This window comes from Entelurus aequoreus, linkage group LG01, assembly GCF_033978785.1.
Source record: "Entelurus aequoreus isolate RoL-2023_Sb linkage group LG01, RoL_Eaeq_v1.1, whole genome shotgun sequence".
Classification (NCBI taxonomy): Eukaryota; Metazoa; Chordata; class Actinopteri; order Syngnathiformes; family Syngnathidae; genus Entelurus; species Entelurus aequoreus.
Window position 1 is genome coordinate 38,098,824 of NC_084731.1, and position 27,733 is coordinate 38,126,556.

The 27,733-nt window shown below is 40.7% G+C and overlaps 1 protein-coding gene across 3 annotated transcripts in view; it reads right to left on the bottom strand.

The window, feature by feature from the left end:
* cacna2d2a (calcium channel, voltage-dependent, alpha 2/delta subunit 2a) overlaps positions 1–27,733 on the bottom strand; it is a 567,930-nt gene that overhangs the window by 433,073 nt on the left and 107,124 nt on the right. The gene's annotated exons all lie outside the window — the stretch shown is intronic.

The window sequence follows — 27,733 nt, forward strand, 5'->3', positions numbered from 1 at the left end:
TTTAGTATGGGGAACATATACACCATTAATTAGTTGCTTTTTAACATGCTAATTAGTAACATATTGGCTCTTAACTAGTCATTATTAAGTACTTATTAATGCCTTATTCGGCATGGCCTCATTATAACCCTAACCCTAACCAAATAACTCTAAATTAAGTCTTTGTTACTTAGAATATGTTCCCCTAGTGTCCAAAAAACTCTAAATTAAGTCTTTGTTACTTAGAATATGTTCCCCATACTGAAGTGTTACCAAAAACATATAACTTGGTCTTGAATTTTAAAAAAACAACATTTTATTTTTCACTAAAGAAGGGTTCGGTGAATGCGCATATGAAACTGGTGGGGTTCAGTACCTCCAACAGGGTTAAGAACCACTGCTCTAAGGTTTGTGTTAATACTGTATCAAGTTAATATGGTTAACAGGTATCAGCCAATATACACTTTGGCCTTTTTTCACCATAAGAACTTTTACAGGAACTTTCCCATTCACCCGGGTAAATAAAGTACCCCCTTGTGTTTCCACCAAAAACTACCCAGGTAGATTTAGTTCTTCAGGAACTATTTTTAGTTCATAGGAGTGAGGTGGGACTTTCGGAAGTTTTAGGAACCTTAGAGGGGTGGGCTGTGCTGTTGAACGCTATTGGGGTGTTTCTAAAACTTTGTATTCAAAGTTTCATCCGCCATTACAGAATGACAGGACAACTTCTTTATTTCTTATTTCTTGTGAAATTATTTAACAACGTACCAGACAACGGATAGAAAGAAGAACGAAATTAACTTTTGTGTGGCATCTGTGTGCTGAAGAACACTGATCAGTGTCACTAGCCTGCAGCCGTAGTCTTTAAACTAGTATGCAGTTTAAAGCTGGTTATGATTTTTTACAAACTTAATTTCAGTACGCGAAGCTATAAGAAGAGAACAGACTCTTTTAAACTTAGACAATTTTTATTGATCCACAAGGGAAATTGTTACACACAGTAGCTCAGTCTCAAAGGATGGAAAGGATAAGGATGGGAAGGATAATGCAGGTATTAAGTAGACTAAACATTTACCATATTAGCAACATCAAATATAACATACATGCAATATTTACATATTATACTGTATATACAGTATATAATATATACTGATATATTATATTATTATATATCTTTATATAATATATACAATATATAATAAATCCCAATTACCATGTACAATATTACAGTGTATGTAACAGCTGCAGCATAAAATAGAGAGTAGATCCAGCAGAAAATAGACATTATAAACAAATAGAGGTAGCTAACATAGAAGCGGTCAGGTATCATCTATTGCTGTATGGCGAGTGATTATACAGCTAGATGTATTCAAGTGTTCTTGAATCGAACACTGTGGGAACGAAGCTGAAGGAGCCTGTATGAGCTCCGCTGTCCCTCAATTGTCTGGTGGAGTGGGTGGGCAGGATTGTCCATGATGGCGAGCAGTTTGTTCAGTGTCCTCCTGTTCCTCACTGACACTAACGCCTCCAACTGCGTGCCAATAGTTTGGCCGGCTTTCCGGATCAGTTTGTCAATCCGGTTTAAGTCCCTTTTGCTGGTGCTGCTCCCCCAACAAACCACTGCAAAGTACAGGGCACTGGCCACAACAGACTGATAAAAGATCTCCAACAGCTTGCTGCACACATTAAAGGACCTAAGCTTCCTCAGGAAAAAAAGAGTCTGTTCATGCCATTCTTGTATACAGCTTTGCTAAAATATATTTACAGAAGAATGCAAAGTATTCAGCATGACTTCGTAGATTGAAGAGAAATGTGAAATAAAGGAATAGTGTAACGAAGGAGAATCACATCATATATTAAATATTGAATTTATTACATGCTGTAAAAGTAGTTAGTGATACATGTGTGTAGTTTTTCCACTCAACCCAAGTTAACTGAATGTGGATGCTAGAAGGCTAACGCTAAATCTAAAGTGTTTGTGTTGTCCCCGTGAGAAAAACACTGATATTTGTTATATCCATCCATCCATTTTCCACCGCTTGTCTCTTTCAGGGTTGCGGCGGGTGCTGAAATGGACCAAAAACAATCGCCTGACCCTCGTGAATTCATCATTTACTGAGAGGACCACTTTCTGACTGTTTGGACACTGTGGACAAAAGCCTGACTTCTAATGTCAAATTTGGTACACTCGGTCTTTAAATCATATTGTTTTATATATTATTGCTTTTTATTTCATTTACTTACACTTTAGTAAAGGAAATATGACATAATAGTGCCTGTTTATTTACATGGTATCAATGTAGAAATATACTGTACCACTCCTCCTCTATGGTCCTGTACTGTATGTAATCAGCCTGATTTTGTTAAAACTACCCTGGTGGAAACACAAACAATACTAGGAATTATAGGTGCCAGGAAGTTGAAGTTCCTGAACTTTTGGTGGAAAAAGGCCTGAGGGACCAAGAAGAGAAACACTAATTCATATGAGAAAAACAGTAATGATGTTATTTTTACTGTAAAATTCTGGCAACTGAGCTGTTATGTTTTTTTTTTCTTGGCTTCAGTAGACTGCTTCAAACATGGCCAAACTAACAGTACCAGCAGAGCATACGGACTAGTGCTGGTTTAAAGCGGGGTGAACATGACAAGTTAAACATACCCTGACAAAAAAGGTTCAGTGACATCATGACAGATGAGGTTCGCTGTGTCAGCAGAAAGATGGAGTCGACATCTTACACACAAACTACTAAGGAGGTCTTGGGACACATTTGCAAAGGCCAGCACAATTTTGTAAAGAATTACATTTGGTCTAAGTGATGAAAACAAAGACACCGTTTGATCATTCTCTATCAGGCTGAAAGCTGGGCAGGCAGCCATTGGCCAGCTGAGCTGGCACGTCAGGTCCCGGAGGTTTAGACCACCCCAACCAAGCGCTCTGACGAGATTTGCTGTCTTATTCTGGCCGAGTCATGAAGGATCAGAAATTGTTTCACCTTCAAAATAGACTTTGAAGAGGTCCTCATGTCAAACTGTCACGGTAAGTTAAACACCACTCAGACATCAGTTGTGTATGTCAGATAAAGTACAGTACGTACACCAGCTGCAGTACATACATTAAGTAGAGTACATACATCAAGTACAGCGCATACTTGACATCAACATACTTGATGTAGGCACTATACTTGATGTATGTACTGGACTTAGTCTGTCTAATGTTACTATTCGATGAGCATACTGTACTTGATGTTTTTTACACACTTAACTTGATGTACAGTACCGGCCAAAAGTTTGGACACACTGAAGGCATCAAAACTATGAATGAACACATGTGGAGTTATGTACTTAACAAAAAAGGTGAAATAACTGAAAACATGTTTTATATTCTAGTTCAGTGGTTCTTAACCTTGTTGGAGGTACCGAACCCCACCAGTTTCATATGTGCATTCACCGAACCCTTCTTTAGTGAAAAATAAAATGCTTGTTTTTTTCAAATTCAAGACAAAGTCATATGTTTTTGGTAACACTTTAGTATGGGGAACATATTCTAAGTAACAAAGACTTAATTTAGAGTTATTTGGACACTAGGGGAACATATTCTAAGTTATAAAGACTTAATTTAGAGTTATTTGGACACTAGGGGAACATATTCTAAGTAATAAAGACTTAATTTAGAGTTATTTGGTTAGGGTCAGGGTTAGAGGGTTAGGGTTATAATAAGGCCATGCCGAATAAGGCATTAATAAGTACTTAATAATGACTAGTTAAGAGCCAATATGTTACTAATTTGCATGTTAATAAGCAACTAATTAATGGTGAATATGTTCCCCATACTAAAGTTTTACCATGTTTTTTTACTGGTGCATAAAATGAACCGTGCATGAACATCACCTTGTTCAAACAACAAAACTAACACAGTGCATAAACTCACAACAAATTACACACTTGCAAATCAGTCTGATTTCTGCTGTTGCCGTATCCGTAATACGCCGATGGGGAGAAGTTTGTATTTACACGATGAGTCGGGTGTGTTTTGACCTCCGCCGAACCCCTGAGGCCGACTCACCAAACCCCTAGGGTTCAATCGAACCCAGGTTAAGAACCACTGTTCTAGTTTCTTCAAAATAGCCACCCTTTGCTCTGATTACTGCTTTGCACACTCTTGGCATTCTCTCGATGAGCTTCAAGCACACCTGTGAAGTGAAAACCCTTTCAGGTGACTACCTCTTGAGGGTCATCGAGAGAATGCCAAGAATGGGCGAAAAAGTAATCAGAGCAAATTAAGATCTGGAACTGCTGGTCAAACAATCCTTTATTTTAAATCCTTCACTGTGTGCCCAATTGCTAATGAGCAAGCATACAAGATAAACGGCACATTAGAATACGTTGTAGTTAAACATTGAACATGTATACATTTGAAACAAATTACATAACTGCAACAATTTACCTTGTTTCCCTTTCAACTGGCGCTAGAAGCCTTTTAACTGTTAGTTTTCTAATTCACCTTTACATATAGTTTTTACCGTAGTGTCGTCCTAAACGTAACATTGAAAAGCAACAACTTCCTTTTCTGTTTTCCTTCGTGAGTTCCTTAACACAATAAAAGCATATCCGCTTGCACAACCTTCAACATAAAAGTCATATATTACATAACTAAACATAAATACATTTACTGAACAGCATTTAACAGTTGTCCCTTACATTGTCCCTTACAGTGGCTATTTTGAAGAAACTAGAATATAAAACATGTTTTCAGTTATTTCACCTTTTTTTGTTAAGTACATAACTCCAAATGTGTTCATTCATAGTTGAAGGGTGGACTAGCAAAGTAAGATTTTCATTGTACGGCAAACTGTCTGTTTAACTGTGCATATGACAATAAACAATCTTGAATCTTGAATCTTGATGCCTTCAGTGACAATCTACAATGTAAATAGTCATGAAAATAAAGAACATTAATTGAACGAGGTGTGTCCAAACTTTTGGCTTGTACTGTACACACTGTACTTGACGTATGTACTGCACTTGATGTACACATTGTACTTTATGTACGTGCTGTCTTTGATGTGTCCCATGTATGTACTGTACTTTATGTACATACTCAATGTGCATACTGTACTTACTTAATGCACTTACTCGCTTAAGGCACAAGTACGTACTTTCCTTGACAGTCAGGAACTCACATGGTGGTAGTTAGCGTGACCCCAGGATGTAGAGACAGGACGCGACGTGCAGGTAGGTAATAAGAGGGTTTTATGAATAAAAAGAACCAAAGGCACACCATCAATATTTGTCACAAGAGACAAGGAACTAGGGCTGGGCGATATAGCCTTTTTTAATATCTCAATATTTTTAGGCCATGTCAAGATACACGATATACATCTCGATATTTTGTCTTAGACTTGAATGAACACTTGATACATATGATCACACCAGTATGATGATTCTATGTGTCTACATTAAAACATTATTGTTTATACTGAATTAATATATGCTCATTTTAAACTTTCAGGCAGAGAGGGAAATCACGACTAAGTCAATTGACCAAAACTGTATTTATTAAACAGTTATTAAGCAGTGGCACAAACATTCATGTCTTTTCAAAACAGAAAGTGCACGATTGTCAGAGACATTTTAAAACAAGCTATGAGTGCACTTTTGTGCATGATGTCACTAAGATGACATATCAAAACAACACTAAATTAAAGTGCACTTTTTGTACAAAACGCCACTACAATAGTTTAAAACAAATAAAGTGCAATTTTTTGCATGATGTCACACAAGATATTTCAATAACTGTCAAATAAAAATGAGCTGCATAATAGGAAATTAAATAGTGTTATGTCCTTCACTATGTGGTAGGTTCCTGCGGACGTTATCTCCTTCTGTTGTTGACTATTTTTTCCATACGGTGTTGATGTGGAAATGGTTGCTTGGGCATTTTGTTGGTGTGGCACCGAACGGAGATGTTGACATGCGGAGTTTCAAGCACTCCTCATTCTCTAGCGGGTGACTTTTCAAATGATGCTACATATTAGCAGTGGTGCTACTTTTTGTAGCAACACTTTTGCCCCACACTTGACAAATTAGGGTTGTCTGTTCGACATCTTGCCGCTTGAAGCCAAACCACCGCCAGACGATGGACCCTCTGCTGTTTTTCTTGGGAATTAATTCTTCCTTCATTTGTTACCAGATTCGCACCTTCTCTCTCTCGTATTACCACTCGCACCACACCGTTAGCACCACCGCTAACGTTACCCATGCCGCTACCTTTTTGCTCCGCGAGGGCGTATGACGTTGCAGTGTGACGTATGTAAGAAGGTGCGCTTGTTTTATCTCTCTGTGAGAAGGAGAGACAAGAAAGAGTGAAGAAACGCCTGTAGTGTAATGCCCGCAGCTAAAAGCAACTGCAAGAGAACGTATACGCGAATATCCAGGTAGTCATTTTCTATATCGCACAGAGACAAACCCGCGATATATCGAGTATATCGATATATCGCCCAGCCCTACAAGGAACCAGTGCCGCCTTCCTTTCAACACTGACAGATAAACCCTACTGATTAATAGTCAAAGGCAAGTGAGTCCCCTGATCACTAATCAAGAGCAGGTGTGGAGAACAGGGCCAACAAACAGTGGTGAAGTCACTGCGAGACATAATCAAAACAGAAAGTGGAACGATAGAGCGCAAGACAGGAAGAAAGACTAAACACAGGAAAAACTGTCACGCAGATCATGACACTTGACATGCACATGATGTACATACAGTATGTATATCAAAGGAGTACACACTACAAAGCGCTTTTTTTCAAGGTGAAAAAGTAATCAATAGATTTTTAATAAAGCAGAAACCAAGAGAGCATTTGTGTCCGCTTCAGTGAGGAATCAAAGCAACCCTTTGACTCCTTCAAGCGGTCAAAAGAAAAAGCATGTCCAATTTGTTTAGAAATCAATATTCATTGAGGTAATGTGTTGTGCAGTGACTCTGCCTCTCAGGGAGATTCATTGCAGCCACACAAGCATCTTTTCTTTCAGCTGAAGAACCGCAGACAGAAAATACAACTCCGAAATAAATAGCTATGTATATAATAATGTAATGACACCAGGAGGACGAACGAGAAGCGTTCATGTGTGCTACGTCAACAAGAACAATCACACATGCAAAGACGTTTTGATTCATGGCGGCCATGTTTTTCTTTTCATATCCTGCTCAAGTTCGACTGAACAAATTCTGCAACACGTCTTGAAGTTACTGTCCGTTTTTTGCAGAGTTGCGCGAGAAATTTCAAGTTAGGGCTGCAACAACTAATCGATTAAATCGATTAAAATCGATTATAAATATAGTTGGCGATTAATTTAGTCATCGATTCGTTGGATCTATGCTATGCGCATGCGCAGAGGCTACTTTTTTTAAAATGTATTTTGTTTTATTTTGTTTTATAAACCTTTATTTATAAACTGCAACATTTACAAACAGCTGAGAAACAATAATCAAAATAAGTATGGTGCCAGTATGGTGCCAGTATGTTGTTTTTTTTCCCAATAAAATACTGGAAAGGATAGAAATGTAGTTTGTCTCTTTTATCCACTTATTAATCGATTAATCAAAGTAATAATCGACAGATTAATCGATTACCAAATTAGTTGTTAGTTGCAGCCCTATTTCAAGTTAATACAACTTATGGCGTCAAACTATGGGTTGTATTGTTTTTAGGGCTGCCAACGGTAACGCTTAATGCATGTAATTAATATTAAGAAATTATCGCGTTATCAAATATTATATATGATTCCTGAGTGCGGCCACCGCTGCTGCTCACTGCTCCCCTCACCTACCAGGGGGTGAACATGGGGATGGGTCGAATGCAGAGGATCATTTCATCACACCTAATGCGTGTGTGACTATCGTTGGGACTTTAACTTTAACTTTTTAACTTTAACTTTAACTATGAAGAAGATTAATCATATTCGGGTTAAGGTTTCACCCGGCAGACGCGTGCATTGGTACACGGTCTGTGATCACGATGAGACTTTAGAAAAAAACTGAGATAACGTGTTGGTATTGCATCGACAAACATTGTTATCATCGGCGCACATCAAGTTTAAAATACAATCTGAAAGCGAAACACATACTCAAATATGGCGCTGAAAGCATGAATGCTACATCTACAACAAGCAGAGGAGAACGCTATGCTGGCGGTTTATAGTGTCAATGTTGTCAACAAAAGTACCACAATTATTTTAAACATATGCCTTTGCTAAAAAGACAGACAGCCACAGCATGTAAACCACTTAACATCTGTGAAGACCAAGTCCTGCAAGAAGATGTCTTTCATACCACCACAGCTAATCCGTCGTAAAATAACTTGGAGACACTGTTGTTTTTGACAACCATCTTACATTTAGTCTTAGTCTTTTGGACTAAAATGCTGATTAGTTTTAGTCACATTTTAGTCACTTTTATATGTGATAGTTTTAATCCAGTTTTAGTCGACAAAAACTCAAAAGGGTTTTAGTCTAGTTTTAGTCGATGAAAAGTCAAAAAGGTTTTAGTCTAGTTTTAGGCCAAAAAAAAAGAATAAAAAGTATAATATAAGTATATAAGTATAGTCTTTTAACAAATTCATTTAGGTCAATAAGTATTGGAGATTGTTGTTGGGCAGTGTCACACATAAGTTGTGAAAATAGCAGCAGATCTATAAGTTCAACCCATTGTAAGCTTGCAGATCTGCTATTTTCACAAATAGTAACAATAAAGGAATGGTTTTAGACATATAAGGTTTCCACCCAACAGCAAATTTCTGATCCAAGGATTGTGTATTACACACAGATAAAGTGGTAACAGTGGAATCAAAGTTCATTACTCCAAAAAAGCCAAAAAACAAAAACATTCTACTTCAGCAATTGTGGCTTTATTTCTCAGAATTTGCTAAAGTACAATGAACATAAACATGCCCAAAATATGAGTGATGGATGAGGAACACATATGCTCAACTTGGCCCTGTCTGCCAGTGCAATTACAACAGATATCATACAACCCCACTCTCTTTAATTTGTGCAAACCATGTAATGTAAATGTAAAATAATCAATTGATTCCTGATTCTTTAATGGGGCTGCACAACGTCACTTGTGGCTTTTAGGCTAAAGCTAGCAGACTCTACGTATAACAGTAACTCGACCTGTTTAACATATCAAGTTACGTGCTGACAGAACGTACTCACAAAGAGATAACCACACCGTCACTAAATGTAAACATGGCTAAACATGCTGCTAAAGTAACACACACATAATGAATTGACGTTAGCGTAACAAAAGCTAACTTTAGCCTGAAGTTAGCAGTCCATTTGCGCCAGGAGTATGTGGAAAACGTACTAATGTATTAGCTAACTATGACATTTATCGATTATGTTAACAGCATTTGTAACTTACCTTCGAAAAAATATCCTTGTGGCGAGCCTTAAGATGCTGCGGTTGGTCGTATTTTTTCCGCATATTTTGTGGCCACATTTGTCACAGTCTTCCTTCACAATATACTCTGTTTTATTATCTGTTGGGTTATATTTAAAATACACCCATATGTCGTCTCTACGTTTGCGACCACCGAGCCCCTGTGTTGAAACTGCCGCAGCCATCACGGTCCATTGCCTGATGAGTAACAACAGTCTGACGTGTTGAGCACGCTGTGCGCTGCACGCCAGTTGTTGGGCGTGGTTTTAATTGACACACACAATAAACAGAAATGTCATGCATTTTAAACACCTGACAAATTACCCACTAACATTTCCGTCCGTTCTCGTCTCGTCAACGAAAACTCACACACTTCTCGTCATGTTTTCGTCATCAGAGTGTCATGTCTGTTTATCATGTTTTTGTTTTGGCCATGTGCTGTTTGTTTTTTGGACACTTTCTTAGTTCCTGGTTTCACTTCCTTGTTTGGTTTGGTTTCCATGGTCACCCATTAGTTTTCACCTGTCATGTCACGCACCTGTTTCACGTTTTTGAGTCACGCACCTGTTTTACGTTTTGAGTCAGGCACCTGTTTTTTCAAATCATGTCACTGTTATTTAAGTCTACCTTTGTTCATCACTCGTTCTGCCTGCATTGTGTTTGTCACGCGTTTATGTCAAGTAAGTGTTTGATTATGCCATGTCATCCATGCCAAGTAATTAAGCTTCATGTGTTTTAGGCATGCTTGCCTTTTTGCTTTATTGTTTGCGTTTGTGATAGTTTTAGTGATTTATGTTGAATAAATCCAAGCTCACCTTCACGCTGTCGTCCGGAGCCGTTTTTGCGTTGGAAGAACCCAGCAGCAAGCTGCGACCCCCCCGTTTTGACAGTATGCAGGCAGCAGACGTTCTTCCGCAGACGGGCCATGACGAGGTGATGGAGACGCGCTGGCGAAGATGGAGGCCAGCCAGAAAGGCTTCTTTTCGCCAGCATGGCGCGTCGTTCCTCCAGGATCCTCCTCCGGACAACAAGATTCCCCAACCAGCCCTGTCTTCCTCGCCGCCGCAGGAGACCCGTGCTGATGACGTCATCCCGCCCACTGGTGATGACCAAGACTTTTTTTTAGATTCCATTTACGCCCTCTGTCAGCCGCCCACTAAGGACTTTGTTTCAAAAAGTAATCCTTTTGAGAAATTTTTTTCAGACCCAGTCTAAAGTGGGGGTGGTGAATAGACATTTTGCACAATTTAATGGGGAGGATTCTGCCCCCCACCTGACAACCCTCCACCCACCTCTAAAGAAGATGCCAGACCGCGGGGAGCGCGTCTGGTATCCGCTCCTTGAGGGGGGGCTGGGACCGGAAGCTGTGTTGGTGGGGTAGCTCAGCTGCACCCAACCAGGCAGCAACCTCCATCTTGGCCGCCACCACCAGTCCGTCACCATGCCAAGCCACAGCCCCCAGCTAGGCCACCTGCACCACGTCAAGTTCCACGCAGCCAAGCTCCGGTACCAGCTCCACACGGCCAAGCTCCGGTACCGGCTCCACGCTGCCAAGCTCCGGTTCTGGCTCCACGCTGCCAAGCTCCGGTTCCGGCTCCACGCTGCCAAGTTTTGGCTCCACGCTGCCAAGCTCCGGTTCCGGCTCCACGCTGCCAAGTTCCGGTTCCAGCTCCACGCTGCCAAGCTCCGGTACTAGACCCACGCCAAGACCAAGACCCACGCCAAGACCAAGACCCACGCCAAGACCAAGACCCACGTTAAGACCAAGACCAAGACTGCCAAGACCAAGACCAAGACTGCCAAGATCAAGACCAAGACTGCCAAGACCAAGACCAAGACTGCCAAGACCAAGACTGCCAAGACTGCCAAGACCAAGACCAAGACTGCCAAGACCAAGACCAAGACCACCAAGACCAAGACCAAGACCAAGACTGCCAAGACCAAGACGACCAAGACCAAGACCAAGACCAAGACTACCAAGACTGCCAAGACTACCAAGACTGCCAAGACCAAGACTGCCAAGATCAAGACTGCCAAGACCAACACCAAGACCCACGCTGCCAAGACCAAGACCCACGCTGCCAGGACACGCCACGCCAAGCTTTGCCGCCCGACGCACCACGCCAAGCTTCGTCATCTGCTACCGCCACGTCGACGAAGCGCCTGCCTTCTCGTCTGCCACAGATGTGGCCGCTGCCTGGTCGTCCGCCACGCCGGGTGCGCCCGCCTTCTCGTCAGCCACGGGTGTGGCCCTTCCCGGGTCGTCCACCTCGCCTGCGGCGGCGGCCGCCACATGACTTTGCCTCGGTGGATTCGGGGCCACTTGGCCTGGCGACCCACCACCATGTCCCCCTCCCGCCCTCCCATGACTCTTGATCCTGTTTTGTGTTTTGTTTTTTGGACATCTGGGATCTGTCCGTAAGGAGGGGTTCTGTCATGTCTGTTTATCATGTTTTTGTTTTGGCCATGTGCTGTTTGTTTTTTGGACACTTTCTTAGTTCCTGGTTTCACTTCCTTGTTTGGTTTGGTTTCCATGGTCACCCATTAGTTTTCACCTGTCATGTCACGCACCTGTTTCACGTTTTTGAGTCACGCACCTGTTTTACGTTTTGAGTCACGCACCTGTTTTTTCCAATCATGTCACTGTTATTTAAGTCTACCTTTGTTTATCACTCGTTCTGCCTGCATTGTGTTTGTCACGCATTTATGTCAAGTAAGTGTTTGATTATGCCATGTCATCCATGCCAAGTAATTAAGCTTCATGTGTTTTAGGCACGCTTGCCTTTTTGCTTTATTGTTTGCGTGTGTGATAGTTTTAGTGATTTATGTTGAATAAATCCAAGCTCACCTTCACGCTGTCGTCCGGAGCCGTTTTTGCGTTGGAAGAACCCAGCAGCAAGCTGCGACCCCCCCGTTTTGACACAGAGAGACATGTTTATCTCGTCACCGTCTCGTTATTGTCATGAAAAAAAGTGGCGTCAACGAAATGATTTCGTCATCGTCATCGTTGACGAAAACAACACTGCTTGGAGAGGCACAATAACAACAAGGATTAAACAACTGTACTACACAAACAAGAGCATCAAGTTGCAACTACAGGCTGAATGTCAATGTATGTTGCTTACTGGAGAACTTTGGACATCTGTAAGTAATCACAATGAGCTGCGGCTGCATTGTATCAAAAAAAGAGATCAGCATTGTCATTTGTAGAGTTAAACAAGCGTGTTTGCTTAAACAATTGGTTAAACTAAAGAAAAGTAAATGGTACACTATGTTAGGTTGTTTATGAGTGCCTGTACTACATTGTCAGTGCAGTTCAGTTCAAATTATTCCGGACATGCATACCAGATTACATTTGTGCACAAACTAAGGTTGACAGTTTTAATTTCAAGATGTCCCAAAAGGAATAGGAAGAAGCAGAGCTTATTATATCCCACCCTTTTCCACATATCGCAACAATTCTCAGAGCAATATAAATATAATTGTGTTCCATCCTTGTGTTCAGTACACAACAATTAAAGGTTTTACACATTGGGTCTCAAGGCGAACCCTCAGGACGGAACGTGAACACACCCACGCCTCCACAGATTAACCCAAACCCGACCTCCTGGCCAAGCTTCCTCCACACATCCCACTGCCCCCAACCATCCAGGCAGACTGGACCAACATAACTGCTAGCTCTGTAAGTTTTGGCACTTCAAACAGTCCTGTTTGTCGTGTCGGTCACATCTCGATATCCCTGGACCAAGATTGATCATTGCAAAGCGAGGATTACATAGGATTATACAGTCGTGGTCAAAATTGAACATACACTTGTAAAGAACATAATGTCATGGCTGTCTTGAGTTTCCAATCATTTCTACGACTCTTATTTTTTTGTGATAGAGTGATTGGAGCACATACTTGTTGGTCACAAAAAACATTCATGAAGTTTGGTTCTTTTATGAATTTATTATGGGTCTACTGAAAATGTGACCAAATCTGCTGGGTCAAAAGTATACATACAGCAATGTTAATATTTGGTTACATGTCCCTTGGCAAGTTTCACCGCAATAAGGCGCTTTTGGTAGCCATCCACAAGCTTCTGGCAAGCTTCTGGTTGAATTTTTGACCACTCCTCTTGACAAAATTGGTGCAGTTCAGCTAAATTTGTTGGTTTTCTGACGTGGACTTGCTTCTTCAGCATTGTCCACATGTTCTCAATGGGGTTTAAGTCATGACTTTGGGAAGGCCATTCTAAAACCTTCAGTCTAGCATGATTTAGCCATTCCTTTACCACTTTTGACGTGTTTGGTCATTGTCATGTTGGAACACCCAACTGCGCCCAAGACCCAACCTCCGGGCTGATGATTTTAGGTTGTCCTGAAGAATTTGGAGGTAATCCTCCTTTTCCATTGTCCCATTTACTCTCTGTAAAACACCAGTTCCATTGGCAGAAAAACAGGCCCAAAGCATAATACTACCACCACCATGCTTGACAGTAGGAATGGTGCTCTTGTGATTAAAGGCCTCACCTTTTCTCCTCCAAACATATTGCTGGGTATTGTGGCCAAACAGCTCAATTTTTGTTTAGTCTGACATCACATTGACAAAGATAAGACCTTCTGGAGGAAAGTTCATAAAAGAACCAAACTTCATGATTGTTTTTTGTGACCAATAAGTATGTGCTCCAATCACTCTATCACAAAAAATAAGGGTTGTAGAAACTATTGGAAACTCAAGACATCCATGACATTATGTTCTTTACAAGTGTACGTCAACTTTTGACCACAACTGTAGTAAGTCCAGCATGGTTACATTTGTGATGAATGGAGCTGATGGTACTGTGATGACATGTTGGCGCAAATACAATAAAAACATAAGTTTAGTATCATTAACTGCAACATACTGTAAAACAGCAACGCTATCGCTTTCCCTGGCACTTTGCACACTTTGCCCAAGGATAGGCTGTTTTATTATATTTGTCAGTACATAGTGCTTCAGTAAAAACAGAGACAAATGGTGAGGGGTTGACAACAGAAGCCTCAGGGGTAGGGGGTAGGGGGTAGGGGGGCAGGGGGGCAGAAGCATCAAGAAGAGAGAAAATACAGTCCAGACTGACTCAGCATTACGTTGATAAAAAGTGGCTGTGATCGGCCAGAGAAGATTAGGATCTTGTTTAGCTGGAGGCAGACGCATGCAGCCCGAAGGACCGCCAACATGTCTGCATGCCAAAATCACGCCTGACTGACACTTGTAAACACAATATACAAACCATTTCACTGATTTAGCAAATACATTTTTTATTGATTTACCAGTGAATCTATGCATCACACCCTTTTTGTATTTGACACATGGCTGCAATCTGACTCATTAACATACAACGTTTTCACTTCCAAATTGGATCCGAGAACATCTTGCCAATATTGACATTAGCAGGAATCAAACATACTTTTTTTATTTTGTTGTGCGGAATGGTAGGCAAGTTTTCATCAAGTGAAATTAGTCAAACAGAGAACAATGATAGGTATGAAAAACACTTACCTATTTATTATTAACCGACTGGAATCAACATATGCTGTCTTTAAGTTAAATGGACGTGTCGTTGGCCAATAATGAATTAGGTTTAAGTAAGTTGAATGATGTGGACACGTTTGTTACTGGATGCTTCCTAGCACGCTTCTGCCTTGGAGACTTTGTATGTGTGAGTAATATGCAATTATAATTATTTGATACTTGTTCATATTGACAAATGTGCTGTTTTAGACTGTAAATGTGATCTCTGAAAGACACTTTTATGTATATCTAGCTTGTGTGCTATTGTGTGCTTAGCTGTTGTGTAATGGCTAGCTCTTGGGAGCCTTTAGTCTACTATTTTTACCTTTTGGAAATAACTTGACTAAAAAACAAGATAAGATTATGGGAGGACATTTAGATGTTAACTGGCAGTTAACTAAGTAGAACTGTTTGTATTGAAGAGTTTACCTCTGGTACTTGTTTTTTGCTGATATCGGACCATCTTTCGTATATCAATATCGACACTTTGAATGTTTACGTCATGTACATAATATATTCACTATTATGTATTGTCCCTATTTCAAATAAATTAATACGTTCAAACACTGATTGGTTAACTTGGCTAACGATGACAGAATATTACAGGAGAAGTTCCATGAAGTAAATGTAGCCTTTACAACTGAGGGTGTCAAACGTACGGCCCGCGTGCCGGATCAGGCCCGCGAACAGGTTTTATCCGGCCCGCGGGATGAGTTTGCTAAGTATAAAAATGAGCCGAAATTTTGGAACGAAAGAAACTGTTGTTCTAAATGTGTCCACTAGATGTCGCAATAGCAATTCTTTGTATCTTTGTAGATGATGCTACATATGTAAAAAAAAAAAATAAACCACATGATGTTAGTACATCAGTCAAGGAAAATGAGCAAACTACATTAACAACATCATGTAGTTTGATTTTGATATTATTTGTTTATCCTGCTAGATTGAAAACTAACACAAATGAGTTGACTGATGAACATTATCACATCATTTATTCAGAAAGTATAAATAATGACAAATAAAGATAGAATACTATTAACCGCAACATGTAAGTGTAAAAAAAAAAACCCAACAACATTATGATTTGTACATTTTCAGAATGTGCTTCTTCTATTTTTAAACATAGAAAACAATCTGAAGTTGTCTTTATTTTTAAGTTATCGTGTCGTGCTTTTACCAGTCCGGCCCACTTGGGAGTAGATTTTTCTCCACGTGGCCCCCGATCTAAAATGAGTTTGACACCCCTGCTTTACAGTATCTACATAGTATTACATACTCATGAATCACGAGTATGGCAGTGTTGCTTAAACATCAGCATGCTGGCCGACAACTTCTATGTTAAGCAACAAGCTATCCATACACTTGGGTAAAACGGAATCCATCCTGTTTAGTTCACACATCAAGTCAATGACTTCACTATAAAAGTGGGTGACAGTGTTATCACCAGGAAAGATGAGGTCACCTACCTAGGTTCCATTCTAGAGGCTAATCTTTCCTGTGATAAAATGGCAACCAAGGTAATCAAAAAGGTCAACCAACGAACGAGATTTCTCTATAGAATCTCCTCTCTGGTCAACAAAAGCACCATGAGGATTCTAGCGGGAACTCTCGTTCAACCCTTTTTCGATTACGCATGCACCTCCTGGTACCCTAGCACCTCCAAAACCCTCAAATCTAAACTCCAAACATCCCAGAACAAGCTAGACAGATTACTAGACCTCCATCCCCGATCACACCTTATTCCTACCCACTTCTCTAAAGTGGGCTGGCTCAGGGTGGAGGACAGAGTAAAACAACTTGCACTGAGCCTAGTCTATAAAATCCGCTACACCTCCCTGATACCGAAGTACATGTCAAACTACTTCCTTAACGTAAATGACCGCCATAACCACAACACCAGGGGGAGCTCCACTAACCACGTTAAACCCAGATTCCGATCTAACAAAGGTCTTAACTCATTCTCATTTTATGCCACATCAATATGGAATGCGCTCCCAACAGGTGTAAAAGAAAGGGCATCTCTATCCTCCTTCAAAACCGCAATAAAAGTACACCTCCAGGCAACTTCAACCCTAAACTAACACCCTCCCCGGATTGTAAATAATCAAATGTAAATAATCAAATCTAGATACTTTTTCTTATGCTTTCTGATCTCTCGCTCTCTATGTCCACTACTTGCTGTACATATCCTACCAAGTCAGACCTACACTGTTTCAATGTCCATTTCTCTGTTCTCAATTGTTGATGACTGAAGTGATGATAACAACCAAACCTACACCCCCCCCCCCCCCCCTCCACATCCCACACCCCGGATTGTAAATAATGTAAATAATTCAATGTATATACTCTGATGATTATCTTGTGTGATGACTGTATTATGATGATAGTATATATCTGATAATATATATCTGTATCATGAATCAATTTAAGTGGACCCCGACTTAAACAAGTTGAAAAACTTATTCGGGTGTTACCATTTAGTGGTCAATTGTACGGAATATGTACTTCACTGTGCAATCTACTAATAAACGTTTCAATCAATCAATCAATCAAAAGCTTTAGCTAGCGTGCGTAGATGAAGGACTAGTCTACTTTCAAGCTGCAGCTGTTTATCTAAAAATTTCAGTACAAGCCCACTAAATAAAGTATGTTTGATCATGAGAAAAATAGTGTAGTAATTCCAATTAATGGGTAAATAAGCAGCATAATAGTGTTTTGTGTAAAAAGAGGACCATTTGCAGTTGGCTGTGGGCCTCCTGTGCAGGCCTGTCATTGTCTGAGGCAAAGACGAGAGGCGGCTCTGCAGACCGAAGCTGACGGCCAATCAAACCTTCTGTCGCTATAACACTTTACACAGCATATGACAGTAGCAGCAACTGCCAATTGCCACCAATATGCTGTCACTGGCACCCAGGACACACGTGAACGGAATCGCAATTTGCGCTCTAGCTACCAGCTCACGTGTTCCGTCGTGTTCGTCACCAAGCCATGATGGCTTCTGGTGCCAGTGTGCCAACACTGTGAACGCACAGATGGAGAAACAAGAGGGTGGCATCGCACCGGAAAAAACACCGTTGAAAAAAGTCACGTTTAACTGAGAAGACGAAGAAGAAGGTTGAATACCCTAAATGCTCAAATTATAATCACAGTTGATGTGACTTTAAGGTTTTACTACTTACGTATAAAATACTACACGGTCTAGCTCCATCCTATCTTGCTGATTGTATTGTACCATATGTCCCGACAAGAAATCTGCGTTCAAAGAACTCCGGCTTATTAGTGATTCCCAGAGCCCAAAAAAAGGCTGCGGGCTATAGAGCGTTTTCTATTCGGGCTCCAGTACTCTGGAATGCCCTCCCGGTAACAGTTAGAGATGCTACCTCAGTAGAAGCATTTAAGTCCCATCTTAAAACTCATTTGTATACTCTAGCCTTTAAATAGGCCGTTTCTTTTCTGCTCTGCCCCCCTCTCCCTCGTGGGAGGTTCGGTGACCACGGATGAAGCGCTGGCTGTCCAAAGTCGGGACCCGTGGTGGACTGCTCGCCTGTGCATCGGTTGGGGACGTCTCTGCGCTGCTGACCTGTCTCTGCTCGGGATGGTCTCCTGCTGGCCCCACTATGGACTGGACTCTCACTATTATGTTAGATCCACTATGGACTAGGCCCTCACAATATTATGCTAGATCCACTCGACGTCCATTGCACCGGTCGCCCTAGGCGGGGGGTCCCCACATCTGCGGTCCCCTCCAAGGTTTCTCATTTTCCCATTGGGTTGAGTTTTTCCTTGCCCTGATGTGCGATCTGAGCCGAGGATGTCGTTGTGGCTTGTGCAGCCCTTTGAGACACTCATGATTTAGGGCTATATAAATAAACATTGATTGATTGACATTGAGTTATTTTTTTACCTAAACGCAAAGAAGATGCAGCGTTAATCGGAAGCAAGCTGTCATTGGACAGAGAATGTTATGTCCTGAATATATATAATAAAAATGTAATACGTTTTTTTATTTATTTTTTATTTTAAAGGGGCCATATTATTATTATTTTTACATTCAAAACACTTCCATGTGGTCTACATAACATGCAATGGTGGTCTGTTGGTCAAAATGTTGCATAGATTAGGTTTTAAACATTGATTGATTGATTGATTTTACAGATCATGTTCAAGCCACTTTCTGACTGTCACTTCAAGATGCGCTGTTTTACGTGGCGGTCTTATTTTCACTCCCACTCGGTTGTAGTTTTTAGCGCTTCCATAGCGAGTCTACTGACAGATGTAAGTTCGAACAAGACCATCTCAGTGGCCTTGTGGTTAGAGTGTCCACCCTGAGACTGGGAGGTCATGAGTTCAAACCCCGGCCGAGTCATACCAAAACTACAAAAAAATGGGACTCATTACCTCCCTGCTTGGCACTCAGCATCAAGGGTTGGAATTGGGGGTTAAATCACCAAAATGATTCCCGAGCGCGGCACAGTCTGCTGCTCACTGCTCCCCTCACCTTCCAGGGGGTGAACATGGGGATGGGTCAAATGCTGAGGACAAATTTCACCACACCGAGTGTGTGTGTGACAATCATTGGAACTTTAACTAAACTTTAACTATTCGCTGGCAACAGCGGAAGATGCATGTGCCTATACAAGCCAGTCTGCTCCACAACAAGAGGATAACAAAAAAGAAGGAGCTTATTGACGATACCATGGGAAACAATGCTGTACGCACGCAAGGCACTCTGGGTATATTTCTACCATACTCGGACAATCACAGCAAAATCGTCGCAAAAGGAGCAAATTCCAAACAGCTCTTTTGGCGGAAGTAGGAATAGATTAGATTGGTTTATTTCAACGGGGACAATGCAATTTCATAAAAACACATGACTACACATGGTTAAAAAAAGCCAGAATTAGCCAGAAGGCTAGTTTTCATCTCTAGTCCCCTGGCCATGATGTTAAAAAGGAATTAAAATTACAATTTAAAAGAAAAAGAAAACAAACAGAGAGAAAAATAATAAAAGCACACAATACATACACAATATGATAAAAATAAAATACAACATCACAACATAACATGTATCATAGCATCAAAACAGGCGCATGTTTTAGTGCTGGCAGCTGTAGGCGTTGATAAGCCACATTTTACATTTTTTTGTGAAGTTCTTGTAAATTGTGACCAGATTAACCTCCTTAGGTACTCAGAAAGGAAAGCAAATGTATTTTATAAATATACCCGCAATGCCTCCATGGTTTGATTTCAAATTTTCAGCACTTATGTAGAACCCAAATTCACAGGAATCAATAGGTAAGAAAATCGGTTTTGCATAACAGGGCCCCTTTAATAACGTCAATGATGAGATTGAATAATGACAAAATGGAAGCAATAAACATGGCGATCTTTGACTGCGTGCTTGTTTATGAACAAGTTTATGCACAACAAGTGATTGTAAACACACATTACTTTCACACCAACAGCTGACTTGCAACATTTTAAAGTGCATAAATAAATCTGTAGATTGCTGACCACTCATCGTTAGGGAACACTACCAAAACGTACTTTTTTACGACATAAAGGGTAATAACCAAAAAGTATCTTTCAGCAACCTGCAACAAATGCTTGACAGTGATATGCCAAAAGTAACATTTTGTAAGTAATAGTAGTAGTAATAGTAATGATATTGTACAAGTAACATTTTGTAAGTAATGTAGTAGTAGTAGTAATGATAGTGTACAGGTAACATTTCGTAAGTAATGGTAATAGTAGTAGTAGGACGAGGAGGAGTAGGGATATTATACAAGTAACATTTTGTAATAGTAATAGTGGTGTTGTAAAAGCAACATTTTGTTAGTAATATATGTAGTAACATTTTTTTAGTAATATATGTAGTGGTAGTGATATTATTCAAATGATATTTTGTAAGTAATACAAATAGTAGTAGTAATAATGATATTGTACAAGTAACATTTTAACATTTTGTAAGTAGTAGTAGAGGGGATCTTTTACAAGTAACATTGTGTAAAAAGAAGTGTTAGTAGTAGTAGTAACAGAAGCACACAGCAAGTTTGATGCTCTTTTTAAACTTTATTGCCAACATTAAGACGCCAACAGCAGTGCTCAGTTCCAACATTGCACACACACACACACACACACACACACACACACACACACGCACACACACACACACACACACACACACACACACACACACACACACACACACACACACGCACACACACACACACACACGCACACACACACACACACACACACGTGTATGAATGCACGTCACAACAAATACACAACAGACTGTTTGCACTCCCGCTGTGTTTCACAAAGTTGGTCTTTTCTTGTATTTTGGTCAAGTCATTTACAAAAGGTAAATATGGTAGACTGTAGGCTGCTAGGACCAAGCAGCTACACAACAGCTAAGCACACAATAGCACACGGGTTAGGCATGGGTAATAATAATTTAACAATGTTGCAGCCAAAAAAACACATATTTGTCAATATAAACAAGTATCAAATAATTATAGTTGCATATTACTTACACGTACAAAGTCTCCAAGGCAGAAGCGTATTAGAAAGTATCCAATAACAAACACATCATTCAACTTACTGTGTATGAATAATTGTGACCACTAAGTGTCGCCAAAAACAATTACCCATCCATCCATCTATTTTTGGGAGGTCGCTGGGGCCAGGAGCCTATACTAATACTAATAATAATAATAATGGATTAGATTTATATAGCGCTTTTCTAGACACTCAAAGCGCTTCACAGAGAAGTGAGAACCCATCATTCATTCACTCCACATTCACACCTATCCCAGCTGCACTTATACACCCCGAACAAGTCGCCACCTCATCGCAGGGCCAACACCAATAGACAACATTCACACTCACACACTAGGGCCAATTACCACCCCGCTGAAATTCAAAGAGAGCTTTATTAAGTCTGTCATAAGGTTAGTGTTTTTCATACATACCGTTGTTCTGTTTGAATAATTTGCATTGATCAAACCTTTTATAACATTCCACACTACAAAATCATAAAAGTATGTGATTCCTCCTGATACTGTATCAGATTAATATCAGTATTGGCCAAGGACACCCTTAGCCAAGATCGATAAAAACACTCTCTGCGCACGGATATTGCCACTGTTTTGACACCATACCCCCGAGGTTATTTGTTTGTAACAAGACCACCCATCGACAATGTACTGCGGCTACTAATTAGATGCATTAATTGGTGTATTTATTAATCTCGTATCTTCAAATGACTGCTGATTAGAGATGTCCGATAATGGCTTTTTTGCCGATATCCAATATTCCGATATTGTCAAACTCTTAATTACCGATTCCGATATCAACCGATACCGATATATACAGTTGTGGAATTAACACATTATTATGCCTAATTTTGTTGTGATGCACCTATGGATGCATTAAACAATGTAACAAGGTTTTCCAAAATAAATCAACTCAATTTATGGGAAAAAATGCCAACATGGTACTGCCATATTTATTACTGAAGTCACAAAGTGCATTCTTTTTTTTAACATACCTCAAAACAGCAGCTTGGAATTTGGGACATGCTCTCCCTGAGAGAGCATGAGGATGTTGAGGTAGGCGGGGTTGAGGTTTGGGGGGGGGGGGGGGGTAGCGGGGGATGTATATTGTAGCGTCCCGGAAGAGTTAGTGCTGCAAGGGGTTCTGGGTATTTGTTCTGTTGTGTTTATGTTGTGTTACGGTGCGGATGTTCTCCCGAAATGTGTTTGTCATTCTTGTTTGGTGTGGGTTCACAGTGTGGCGCATATTTGTAACAGTGGTAAAGTTCTTTATAAGGCCACCCTCAGTGTGACTTGTATGGCTGTTGACCAAGTATGCTTGGCATTCACTTGTGTGTGTTATAAGCCGTAGATATTATGTGATTGGGCCGGCACGCAAAGGCAGTGCCTTTAAGGTTTATTGGCGCTCTGTACTTCTCCCTACGACCGTGTACCACTCCGTACAGAGGTGTTTTAAAAAGTCATACATTTTACTTTTTGAAACCGATACCGATAATTTCCGATGTTACATTTTAAAGCATTTATCTCTACTGCTGATTCATCAAATCTTAAAGCCATTGGAGTAAAAATTGAGTGCACTACTTGGCAGGACAACATGATAGGGCAGCATTTTGAGCTCAGAACATCGAGAGAGATTCTGCCATCACATAATATGAACATTTTTAAAATAATCAACCGGAGGGGATGATGGAAATGTACAGAAATAAGTGAAGTAATAGCAATGACACTGTTGATGTATTATTTGTGTGGAGGACAGGACTGCTTATCTCCCTGAACTCAACCACAATGGGCCTTGTCAGGCCGTCTTGACAGAGACAAATGCTGCATCGTTAGGAAATATTAGTGGCCTTACTGGGATACCTTCCCCCCCCCCCCGGAACACCTCAATAGGGAGCAGCGGCGGCCCCTCGGGGGAGCTTGATAAGACACAGCACAGCTCAATAAGGCCTGAAGCATGCAGCAGTTCTGACACTTTGAGGAGACACTGACTGCTACACTTGATGTCATGTTTTGTGCTCTAATGAGACAGCGGCACAAGAAACACAGACTGATGAGAGTGTCAGCAGCAGGAAAACATGTACACAAGCTGTCGGCGGGGCTTAATTCTACAACTCTGTTAGCATGTGCAGCTAACTGAACGCGGCACACGACGAAGTCCTGCTAATTAGCTGGGGTGTAATCAGGTCAAGTTGGCAGCAGTGGAGCGGCAGCTTAACCACAGATATTTCAACTAGATTGCAAAGAATGATTATGCTACAGTCATTTACTGTGCATGCATTACTGTTCTTAAATCTCTATATAAATACACCCATATTGCTGCAAAGATTTGATTCAAAGTCGAGTCTCGATTCGATTCGATTCTCCCAACAACCTACTCAGTGGTTAGAGTGTCCGCCCTGAGATCGGTAAGTTGTGAGTTCAAACCCCGGCCGAGTCATACCAAAGACTATAAAAATGGGACCCATTACCTCCCTGCTTGGCACTCAGCATCAAGGGTTGGAATTGGGGGTTAAATCACCAAAAATGATTCCCGGGCGTGGTCACGGCTGCTGCTCACTGCTCCCCTCACCTCCCAGGGTGTGAACAAGGGGATGGGTCAAATGCAGAGGACAATTTTCACCACACCTAGTGTGTGTGTGACAATCATTGGTACTTTAACTTAAGTCATAATAAAACATTTTCAAAACAGGCTAGAAGTCACATAAGCTCCTTGATTTGGTTGCTTGGGCCGGCGTGGCTCGGTTGGCAGAGCGGACGGGTTCCGGGTTTGATCCTAGCTTCCGCCATCCTCGTCACTTCTGTTGTGTCCTTGGGTAAGACACTTTACCCACCTGCTCCCAGTGCCACCCACTCTGGTTTACATGTAACTTAGGCCATGTCTACACTAAGTCGTTTAAACCCTTAAACGAATAATTATTATGCTTATTATTATGTCAACTGAGAGTTGACCCGTTTCAGCCACACTAAACCAGCGTTTAAGGTCCCACTCCTCGGACAAATTTTTACACGGGTAAGTCAGCCGTGTATTTCTTGAATCTACGGCACTTAGCTTTCTATGGACTCATTGATCGTTTACAAAGTGAGTTTGGAGAGGAAGTGATGCCAGAAAGACCTCGCCCGCACAGGAAGTGACGTCAGAAAGAACGCACCACAGCCAGCTTCATAATAAAGCGGTATCGTAACTCGGAGGTAACCACTGGAAATATGAAGGCGAGTCATCCAAACATGTCCGTGTTTCTCCTTCTTCTACATGTACAGACGCTTGTGGAAATTACACATGAATAACTTAAGAGAAAGCGATTGCAGCGATTTGGGATACATCACTTCTCAGACGGCAAGAAAACTTTCCAATGTCAGCTGTGATTCTACTTACCGAAAAACTTTGTCCATTTGTCGAAGGAGAGACAATGAGAATGCAAGCTCTCGTTGAAGTGATAAAAATGGTAGCGTGTGCTTTGTATTACTCGGTCGTCGAGGAAAACAGCGAATGCATTTGGACTGGCAAAGCAGACTGTATCAGTTCTTGTCCGCCATGTATGTCACGGACTCAACGTCTAGGTCCAGAGTACATAAAGTCACCAAAATGGACAATGAAGGTGAAGGCAAAAGAGTGAGGAGTGTCCTGACCAGATATCTAGATCCCTAGATTGATGTAAAATGTTCTTTATCACATTGTTTACGTGTCTAATAAAGATTTGATTAATTTATGATGGCTCAGGTGTGATTCACTACAATAGGGCCCCACAGCACACTGGATTCCAGTTCATTGAAATACCACAACACTGGATATTGTTCAGATAAGTTACATTTAAGAAATTGCACACAAAGCAACACTGGAGGTGACTATGACGTGCGCATTTTCCGCGCATGCTTACTCGGTTGCGTTGCACCGGCGGATATTAATTATGTTAGGTGACCACAGATGAGACGCTAGCTGTTCAAAGTCGGGACCCAGGGTGGACCACTCATCTGTGCATCAGTTGGGGACATCTCTGCGCTGCTGACTTGTCTCCACTAAAGATGATCTCCTGCTGGCCCCACTATGGACTGGACTCTCACACTATTAACTGGATCCACTCCACATCCACATACTGCTCATTTCCCGGAGAAGCAAGCTAGCATCGCTGATCGCTAACTAGCTGCTAGCGTCACTAATCGCTTTTTAAAAATATTTCCCTTTTTTTTCCCCCACGTTCACCAATCTATGAGTTTAATCAAACTGCGGTTATGGCCAGATAGGAGCTCGCAAATTGGTGAATGTGATTTTTTTTTTTTTATTATTTAAAGGTGCCATATGTAGTAATGTGGCCAGAAATGGTACTGCAATCACAGTCAAATTTCTGACTAGATACGCTCCTGTACTTGGTATAATTACAGTGGATGTCCACCAATGTCGTTTTTTTTTTATTGTAGCATCCCTGAAGAGTTGGTGCTGCAGGGAATTCTGGGAATTGTGTTATGTAGTGTTTATGTTGTTTTGCGGTGCAAATATTGTCCCAAAATGTGTTTGTCATTGTTGTTTAGTGTGGTTTCACTATATGGCACATGTTTATAACAGTGTTGGTGTTGTTCATAGGGCCACATGTATGTGACATGTATGGCTGTTGACTAAGTATGATTTTCATTCACTTTTATTCATTGTGTTCAAAATCAAGATGTTTGTCTCAATGGTAAATGTTGGGACATATTGAAATCTTGTCTTGTCTATGTCAGCTATAGACTTTTTTTAACACTGTCAATGTCATGGTTCCGGTGTTCTACAGTGTGTAGTGAAGCATGTCTAGCTACCACGCGTCTTACTGGGAGGATACTTACATAGTTCACTGATAAATGTAAAACAAAAGGTGCATTTAAGTAATAATTCATTGGACAAACTGAGTCCAAAAACAATGTAATTAAAATAATCAATTTTCGTTTATTGCAATATGTACAGAAAGTGGTTTACATTCCTTGCCACTGATATTTTTCCCCACCCCGAACCGGCACCGTTTCAAAAGCACAGACTTGGCAGCAATACCGGAACATGTGTAAATGACATCCAAACCTTCCCGCAACAGCAACGATAAATGTGACAGATGTATTCATGAGTACAGAAAAGTGGCATCCAAGGTCTCCCAGAGTGCCGTAAAAGCCACGTAAATAACGGAGTGAAAAGAAGAAGACATGACGCCACAGGGAAACACAGGCTATTTATCTGAGAGCTAGCTGCACCTCAGCTAACGTCATGGGAAACAAAGGCCGGGCTTACATGTTTACATACACCCCATTCGGAGAGTGGGAGATAAGGGAAGGGTGACATTGAACAGGAGGCGGGGGGCCGTGACACTATCAGAGCAATTGTTGGCATGGGTCCAAACAGGTGGAAACAAAAAGAAAAACGCCCACACACGGACACACACACACACACACACAAACACACACGGCAATAAAGCTAAACTAATCTCAAAGAGATACAAGTGTTTTTAGTTACTTCCAATGTTATAACACCAAAATAAACATACAAAGTTGTTTATTTTACACATAAATGTGAAAAACCTGGGGCCTGATCTACCAAGATGCAGATACCAGGCACTAAACAGTGTTTGCAAACTAAAATGTTGTGTACTAGTTGAGTGTGAAGTGAAGTGAATTATATTTATATAGCGCTTTTCTCTAGTGACTCAAAGCACTTTTACGTAGTGAAACCTAATATCCAAGTTACATTTAAACCAGTGTGAAGTGAATTATATTTTTATAGTGCTTTTCTCTAGTGACTCAAAGCGCTTTTACATGGTGAAACCCAGTATAGACTTAGACTTAGACTTAGACTTCCTTTTTATTGTCATTCAAAGTTGAACTTTACAGTACAGATAAGAACGAAATTTTGTTGCATTAACTCAGGGGTCGGGAACCTTTTTGGCTGAGAAAGCCATGAAAGCCAAATATTTTAAAACGTATTTCCGTGAGAGCCATATAATATTTGTTAACACTGAATACAACTAAATGCGTGCATTTTTAAGTAAGACCAACATTTTGAGAGAATAATAAGTCTCTTTTTCGTTTTAATAACATTGTTATTCTGAAGCTAACCAATAATAAATACAATACTTCTTACCATTAATGCGACGTCTTGAACAGGTGCGGTAGAAAATGGATGCATGGATTAAAATGCATGAGAATGTTTTATATTGTGAACGTTATTTTTAACACTGTGATTACCAGCGGAATTATTCATTACTTA